This window comes from Bubalus bubalis, chromosome 20 (genome assembly GCF_019923935.1).
Source record: "Bubalus bubalis isolate 160015118507 breed Murrah chromosome 20, NDDB_SH_1, whole genome shotgun sequence".
Lineage (NCBI taxonomy): Eukaryota > Metazoa > Chordata > Mammalia > Artiodactyla > Bovidae > Bubalus > Bubalus bubalis.
Window position 1 is genome coordinate 18,631,628 of NC_059176.1, and position 8,770 is coordinate 18,640,397.

The 8,770-nt window shown below is 37.6% G+C and overlaps 1 long non-coding RNA gene across 1 annotated transcript; it reads right to left on the reverse strand.

Annotated features, from left to right (window-relative positions):
- Positions 1-263: 263 nt before the first annotated feature.
- Positions 264-8,410, reverse strand: LOC123330792. Its single transcript, XR_006546962.2, has 2 exons — positions 6,986-8,410; positions 264-393 (listed from the first exon to the last, which is right to left on the reverse strand). It is a non-coding gene; the product is annotated as an uncharacterized LOC123330792 (long non-coding RNA).
- Positions 8,411-8,770: the final 360 nt, after the last annotated feature.

The window sequence follows — 8,770 nt, forward strand, 5'->3', positions numbered from 1 at the left end:
AGAGAAGGCAATGGCACCCCACTCCAGTACTCTTGTCTGGAAAATCCCATGGACGGAGGAGCCTCGTAGGCTCCAGTCCATGGGGTCGCTAAGAGTCGGGCACGACTGAGCGACTTCACTTTCACTTTTCACTTTCATGCATTGGAGAAGGAAATGGCAGTCCACTCCAGTATTCTTGCCTGGAGAATTCCAGGGACAGAGGAGCCTCGTAGGCTCCAGTCCATGGGGTCGCACAGAGTCGGACACGACTGAAGTGACTTAGCAGCAGCAGCAGAGCAGTGGAGGTTTTTCTGGATGGGGTGCTGGTAGTAGGTAACTAAGGGCAATTCAATAATATGAGATCTTTATTCTCATCTAAGGGGCAGAAGATGGGCTGCAGAACTAGGGTTGTCACTGGAAAAGAAATAACAGTCACACAAATTAGCTGGAAGCAACATTGTTTTGTTTATTGGTAACACCTTATCTCTGTCTAGATTCAGCTAGAAATCCTATGACTTGGCGGTAATAGTTAAAAATAACAACAAATTACCCTAAGAACTATCTTCAGCAATGTCTTTTTCCTAGTATCATCATTTTTTTTTCCTTCTTAGCAGATATTTTTTATGTCACTAACATTATATTTTTCTAATCACAATAACCACCCCCCAATCCCATTTTTCCATTTTTATTATTGCCCTTACTTCTGTTTTCCCTTATAGCTAAGTTATTTGAAGGAGGTAATTATGTTTTTGGCTTCAGTTCCTTTCTTCCTACTTTCGAATTCATTCAAGCATTCCCCAAACATGCTGCCAAACTTAGTCTTCTCAAAGACCTCTCAAATTTATTGATCATCATTTCTTTAGAATTTCTGATGTTGTTCACATGACAATGCTTTATTTGGCTTCCAAAAATGAGTTTCCCCCCTTGTATTTTAAAGGTAATTCGTTCTTAGTACTCAGTGTTGGTTCCTTTTCACATCCCTTTTAGAACACTTCAGAGATCAGTCTTATTTTTTTCCTCCTTTATCTACATTTTCCATCTCCAAGGAAAGGAAATGAAAAAAGGCAAAATGGTTGTCTGAGGAGGCCTTACAAATAGCTGTGAATAGAAGAGAAGCAAAAGGCAAAGGAGAAAAGGAAAGATATACTCATTTGAATGCAGAGTTTCAAAGAAGAGCAAGGAGAGATAAGAAAGCCTTCCTCAGCGATCAATGTGAAGAAATAGAGGAAAACAATAGAATGGGAAATCTCTTCAAGAATATTAGAGATACCAAGGGAATACTTCATGCAAAGAGAGGCACAAGAAAGGACAGAAATGGTATGGACCTAACAGAAGCAGAAGATATTAAAATGAGGTGGCAAGAATACACAGAAAAACTATACAAAAAAGATCTTCATGACCCAGATAATCACGATGGTTTGATCCCTCACCTAGAGCCAGACATCCTGGAATGCGAAGTCAAGTGGGCCTTAAGAAGCATCACTAAGAACAAAACTAGTGGAGAAGATAGAATTCCACTTGAGCTATTTCAAATTCTAAAAGATGATACTGTTATAGTCCTGCACTCAACATGCCAGAAAATTTGGAAAACTCAGCAGTGGCCACAGGACTGGAAAAGGTCAGCTTTCATTCCAATCCCAAAGAAAGCCAATGCCAAAGAATGCTCAAACTACTGTACAATTGCATTCATCTCACATGCTAGCAAAGTAATACTCAAAATTCTCCAAGCCAGGTTTCAACAGTATGTGAACCATGAACTCCCAGATGTTCAAGCTGGATTTAGAAAAGGTAGACAAGCCAGAGATTAAATTGCCAACATCCGTTGGATCATGGAAAAAGCAAGAGAGTTCCAAAAAAATATCTACTTCTGCTTTATTGACTATGCCAAAGCCTTTGACTCTGTGGACCACAACAAACTCTGGAAAATTCTTAAAGAAATGGGAATACAAGACCACCTGACCTGCTGCTTGAGAAATCTGTATGCAGGTCAGGAAGCAACTGTTAGAACTGGACATTGAACAATAAACTGGCTCCAAATAGGGAAAGAAGTACATCAAGGCTGTATATTGTCACCCTGCTTATCTAACTTATATGCAGAGTACATCATGAGAAATGCTGGGCTGGATGAAGCACAAGTTGGAATCAAGATTGCCGGGAGAAATATCAACAACCTCAGATATGCAAATGACACCACCCTTATGACAGAAAGTGAAGAGGAATTAAAGAGCCTCTTGATGAAAGTGAAAGAGGAGAGTGAAAAAGTTGGCTTAAAGCTCAGCATTCAGAAAACGAAGATCATGGCATCTGGTTCCATCACTTCATGGCAAATAGATGGGGAAACAGTGGAAACAGTGACAGTCTTTTTTTTTTTTTTTTTGGCTCCAAAAATCACTGCAGATGGTGACTGTAGCCATGAAATTAAAAGACACTTGCTCCTTGGAAGAAAAGCTATGACCAAACTAGATAGCATATTAAAAAGCAGAGACATTACTTTACCAACAAAATTCCACCTGGTCAAAGCTATGGTTTTTCCAGTAGTAATGTATGGATGTGAGCATTGGATTATAAAGAAAGCTGAGTGCTGAAGAATTGATGCTTTTAACTGTAGCCTTGGAGAACACTCTTGAAAATCCCTTGAACTTCAATGAGATCCAACTAGTCATTCCTAAAGGAAATCAGTCCTGAATATTCATTGGAAGGACCGACGCTGAAGCTGAAACTTCAATACTTTGGCCACCTGATGTGAAGAACTGACTCACTTGAAAAGACCCTGATGCTGGGAAAGATTGGGGGCAGGAGAAGGGGACTACAGAGGATGAGATGGTTGGATGGCATGACCAACTCAATGGGTGTGAGTTTGAGTAAACTCCAGGAGTTGACAGTGGACAGGGAGGCCTGGTATGCTGCAGTTCATGGGGTCGCAGAGTCGGACACGACTGAGCAACTGAACTGAACTAACATTTGACACAGAGACTCCTATTTTGTCAAATAAATTTAAATACCAATGACACACCAATTTCCTACTACATCTTCAATGTGACCCTCTTCCCTCAGTTCCAGAACCCTTGTTCTGACTGATTGCTTAGTATCTCCAATCAGGTATCTTTAAGAAGTATCATGCCCAGAATTGAACTTGGAAACTTATCCTCCAATACAGAACAAAAAGTCCTGATCTTCCTTCAAGTTTTCACATTTCAGTTAAAGACAACCCTGCCCTATTGGTTGCTTTGGACAAAAATCTTGGAGTCATTATTAATGCTTTTCTCTCTCAGTCAACATGCATTATCGTCTATTGGTCTATGTTTAGATTTCCATCATGTTTTACCACTCTTGTCCAAACCACAATCATCTGTTTCCCAGGTGGTCAGAGCAGATCTGAGTATGCCCTCTGATTGGGCTTTCATCACTCAATAGTCTAATTTTAATATGCCACTTGTATTATTCTTCCAGTAATCAAGTCACAGCACCCTATATGCATTGATGATTTTAGATGTTCAATTTCATCTCCTATTCGCTCTGTTTAAGCTTTACTGGGACACCTCATTTTCTCACCTCATGGACATATACCAACAGTTTTCATTGTTATTTTTTTCCAGCTATGAACATGGCTGTCTCCCTTACTTCCTCCAAAGCTTTTTTCAAGTGTCACTTTCTCTAGGAGGCCTATTGTAACAACCCAGTTTAGAACTCTACTCCTACTTCTGCACTCATACTTACCCCCATATTTATTATTTAAAAATAAATTCCATACAAGTTTAAAAGGAAAATGCAAAAATAGATATCAGAAACATCTACATATCCATATATCCTAGGAAAAAATGTCATGATAGTCATTAGGCTTCAAACTCCAAGTTATATAAGACATAAAAACTTTTATAAATATTAAAGATTGTGTGGCATCAATCCTGTAAGGTAAATTATAAGACATTAAATTGGGACTTTTCCTCAGGTGCTAAGTAGCAATAGCCACAATTTTTAAATTTTTCAAATTAAAAACAAAACCAGTCTGACAGGGAGTAGGCAAGAGTTTAAGATAAACAATTCATAAATTAGAAAAATGGCCAATAAAACCTAAGAAACAATGCACCAAGGCAGTCAGCAAAGAATGATGTCCCTTCGATTCTATCCAATGGAAGTAAAATCACTTTGTAAAGATTTAATAAATATATTTCTATTCTTAGAGGATAAACCTAAGAAGTAAATATTAATAAAGCAACATACAAATATGTCTTGGTAGAGCCACATAATAGAATATTCTGTAGCCATTACGAAAGTGAGTTTAATACTCAAGTTGACTAGATAGAGTTTTTATGAGTCTTCGTTGAGTGAGAAAAGTAAGACATAGAATTTAAGTTTGGTAGATTAATGGCTAAGAACCTGTATGTGTGTATGCCTACATTTGTGTATATGAGTATAGCGTTTATATAATGTATATCATACATAGCATCAATATATGTATTTATATAAGCATGGAGTTAATAATGTAGTATATTACATTAACATGGTACATAGAGGTGTATTTGGAGGTGACTTGCTGAGGAAAATGGATTACTGATATGGGAAGAAGGTTTAAGAAGGGAGATAGAAATAAGGAAAAATAAATCTACCTAAAAATGTAGGATTTTATTGATCCATTTTTGTAAACATGTATGTACATTTGCATGACATTCAAATTTTTTTTAAATGAGAGTTTTTAAATAAAAACATTGCTATTAAACATTAGATGTTACTAGATGATATTTGGAGTACTCCTTCAAAGGAATACTCTTAATGATTATAAGTGAAATGACAAGTAAATGTGTTGCAAAGATCAATAAGAAAACATGAACAGAACATAAAAGCATATTAAACACTATAAAACCATCAGATAATGATATGGTTTCATCACAACATAGCAAAACTATTCAGCTATTCCCATATCATAAAATTTCTATCAGTACCGTAGTGAGTAACAGGCGATACTTATTAACAATCTCAGACATTTTTATGCATATGTATTTATCATTTTATATGCTGTTTATACAATATACAGTTTCATTCCAAAGAATGAATTTGATTATTTCAGTGAGATAAATCTGTTCTTATAATCTTAAATTCTGAATTCTACTTCAAAAACAAAGTGTAACCTGACTACGTGCATCAAACAGTCTCTGTATTCACTTACCCTTTGCCATGTTTAGGTGTTCACTTTTGTTTTAAGTCACATTTATACATCGTATATGTCAAATTCAATGTATCATCCCCTTTAAAAATGCTCTCATGCATAGATTTCTAAAGCAAATTGAACTCTCATTTCAAAAGTCATTTGTTATCTTGGAAAAGTGTTTTAATAATCTCCAGTTCAGAAAAATTATCCACATGTACTTAAATGATGACCTCATTATTCTTAGAACTCTGAAAGACGTAAGATAACTGCATTCTAAAGACATCGGTTCAATGTATTATTGCTTAATGAACCCTATACTGAAATAACTAACAAGATGTAGTTCTAGCATTTAATCAAAGTATAGCATCATAAGTCTTATTTAGGTTGCTGATTCATTGAAAAACACATGCAACAGAAAATTTCACGCTGAAAGAAAATTTTTCATCATACTCATGAGCTCCCCTGCCTAACTCCATGTTGACTATTTTACTAATGATTAATTGGCTAAAAAAGGCTCAGCACTCTTAAGGATTATATTTCAACTTTTCACCAGCAAGTAGTTTGAAGTTGAGATGCTTCCCTTCTCTATATGTCTTATTACAATTAACATCAGCTGAAAACTGTTGTCATGAAAAAATGTTATTCACCTGCTGAGAAAACTTCAAAAAGTATCCCATTGTGTGTTCCTCTGAGTGACCTCCACAAACTTACCTTCACTGCCATACACACCTCCAGTTGGCTTTGCTATTCCATCTCCAGTATTAGATGTCATGTACTCTGTATTCACTGGTCATACTCCACTCATTTCAACTTTTTAGTCTTGAAATGGAGTTACTTAGTGGGATGATCACCCCTCCCCTCTGTATCTGACCCTATGGATCCTGCAGCTGCAGCTAATATGTAAATTCTTTCAGGAGGCTGTTTTTTTGTTTGTTTGTTTGTTTGTTTTGCCATTTGTCCCATTGCTGCCTTTGGATAACCCTTCTTTTTATTCTGATATTTGTTTTATCTCTCTTAAAGAAGGTTTCACATTCTGCTCTTTAATCCAACTAGCAGTGCAATTGCTTTAGTCCACTCCAAGTAGACTATAAGCTCCTGGAGCTCAGTTATCCTGTCTTGCCTGTACCTTTGCTTCTCTCCTAAGGCATATTGCAGCACTGTGCATCTACTCAAAAGTCAAGAATAAATGTGTGTCAGGACTAAGAGCAAATTGTATTCCCAGCAACCTAAAATATTGTTAGATATTATATTAGAAATTTAGTCTGCTTCATTTACAAACAAGTTTCCATATAAGTGATTTTCTGAGTTTAGTTTAAAAAACCAAATTTGAAGTTATTACTGCATTGAAGGTAAAATAAGGGATAATACAAGCCAGCCAAAATGGACCCAAGCTATATTCCTTCCTGACCAGGGTAACAGACGGTACAGAATTTAAAGTCATCACCAAATTCTACATATCTGAAATTTTAATAATAGTCATGGTTACATGACAGATTACATATGGAGCAAGGGACAGATGTATTGAGTATCATGCCGAACACGAGAATAGACCTGATTTTTTGTTTTTTTTTATCTGACCCTCATAAAAGTTCTATATGAACTCTTCGTACAGTTTTTAAGATGACTGGCTTATACTGTGGCTGACTTCTTAGCTTTTAGGCCTCGAGATGACCCACTATCTAGTCAGAGAGACCATTCTGGGCATGCCACGATTATTAAAATAATCTTTACCACTCAGCCTAATTTCTATTTATGACCATGGTTTCCAAATATTCATGACTTCTTACTCTGTTTTGGCTCTTGTAACAACAAAATACCACACACTGAGTACTTTATAAACAACAGAAATGTATTACTCACAGTTCTGAAGACGGGGGTGCCAGCATGGTTGGGTAAGTCCCGGTCAGTCACAGATCGCTCCTTTAATCCTCTCCTGGCAGAACCTGCAAGGGAGCCTAACTAAGGCTTCTTATAATCTTACTAATGAGAGCAGAGCCCTCAAGACCTAATCTACTGATACCATCACATTGAGTATTAGGATTTGAACATGTGAATTTGAAGGGGACACAAATATTGAGATCACAGCAATGGCCATGAGTATCTTCCTTGTTTGTTTAGTTAGCTGGTATCTATATCTCCCAAAGAAATATAATATCCATGAGGACAGGACTTTTTTTTTTTTTTTTCTGATGACTGCTGAGCCATTAAGCACACAGCACGCACCTGCAGTGCCTAGACCAGTCAGTGGCTCTTTGCTCAGAGGCATTAAGATCACCTGGAACTCGTTAAAAATGCAAATCTGTGGGTGCTACCCCAGGGCTACTAAATCAGAACCTCTAGGGAAGAAACTTGGTAATCAATGTGTGCGGTCTCAAGCCCTCCAAATTGCTGGGTTTTTCTTTTTACTATTTATTTTTGGCTGCATCGGGTCTTTCTTGCTGCCCATGGGCTTTCTCTAACTGCGACCAGCAGTAAGCAGCGCTGCTCTTTGCTGTGGTGTGCAGGCTTCTCACTGCAGCAGCTTCTCTTCTTGCAAAGCATGGGCACTAGGTACGCAGGCTCAGTAGTTGTGGCACGTGGGCTTCACGTGGGCTTAGTTGCACTGGGGCATGTGGAATCTTTCCAGACAAGGGATGGAACTCATGTCCCCCACATTGGCAGGCAGATTCTCGGCCACTAGACCACTAGGAAAGTCCCCTCCAAGTTATTTTGATGCGTGCTAAAATTTAAGAACCACTGGCCTAGAAAAAGGCATTTAATAAATATGTGGTGCATAATAAAAGCATATGAATGAATTTAAGTAACATAAGAATTTCAAACATGTATAACATAATGATATAAAAGCATATTTTGAAAATAGCACAGTAAAATAATATCAACCAAATTATACCAATTTTATATAATTAATTGAGATGAACGATAATACCGTAGGCTTGTTTTGCCCATCTGTCTCTCTCTCTTCTTAGGCACTGGAAATTCTAAGAAAAAAACTTTGTATGCTTACTGGTGATGACTCAGGACTTGAACAGACAAGCTTAAACATTTAATTTCTGACTCAATTGCTTGCTCTTAGTTTTCTTTCAGGAAGTATGACGTTATATACTTCAGCATAAGATGAAAAATCTATTATAGCCAGGCTCTACTTTCAGTCCTCCTCATAGGCTTTTGAAAAGTTAACTTTCATAAGATTATTAAGAACTTGTAAGGAGTACCAGCATAAAGGACTTCCCAGGTGGTTCAGTGGTAAACAATCCACCCACAATGCAGGAAAGATGCAGGTTTGATCCCTGGGTTGGGAAGACTCCCTGGAGTAGGGAATGGCAACTCACTCTAGTATTCTTGCCTGGAAAACTCCATGGACAGAGGAACCTGGTGGGCTACAGTCCATGGGGTCTCAGAGTCAGACACGACTAAAGAGACTGAGCAGGCTTGCACACACACACACACACACACACACACACACACACACACACACACCCCTGCATAAGCATCCCTGAGACCTGAATTCTGACAAGGAATGAAATTAAATATCCAGAGTCAACAAGATTTAAATGATTTATGTGGCTCTCTCCCGAAGCAGCAGATTCTCATTAATAGCAAAATTAGTTGAATTAATCAAGCAGGTCAATTATGAGACTATAGGAC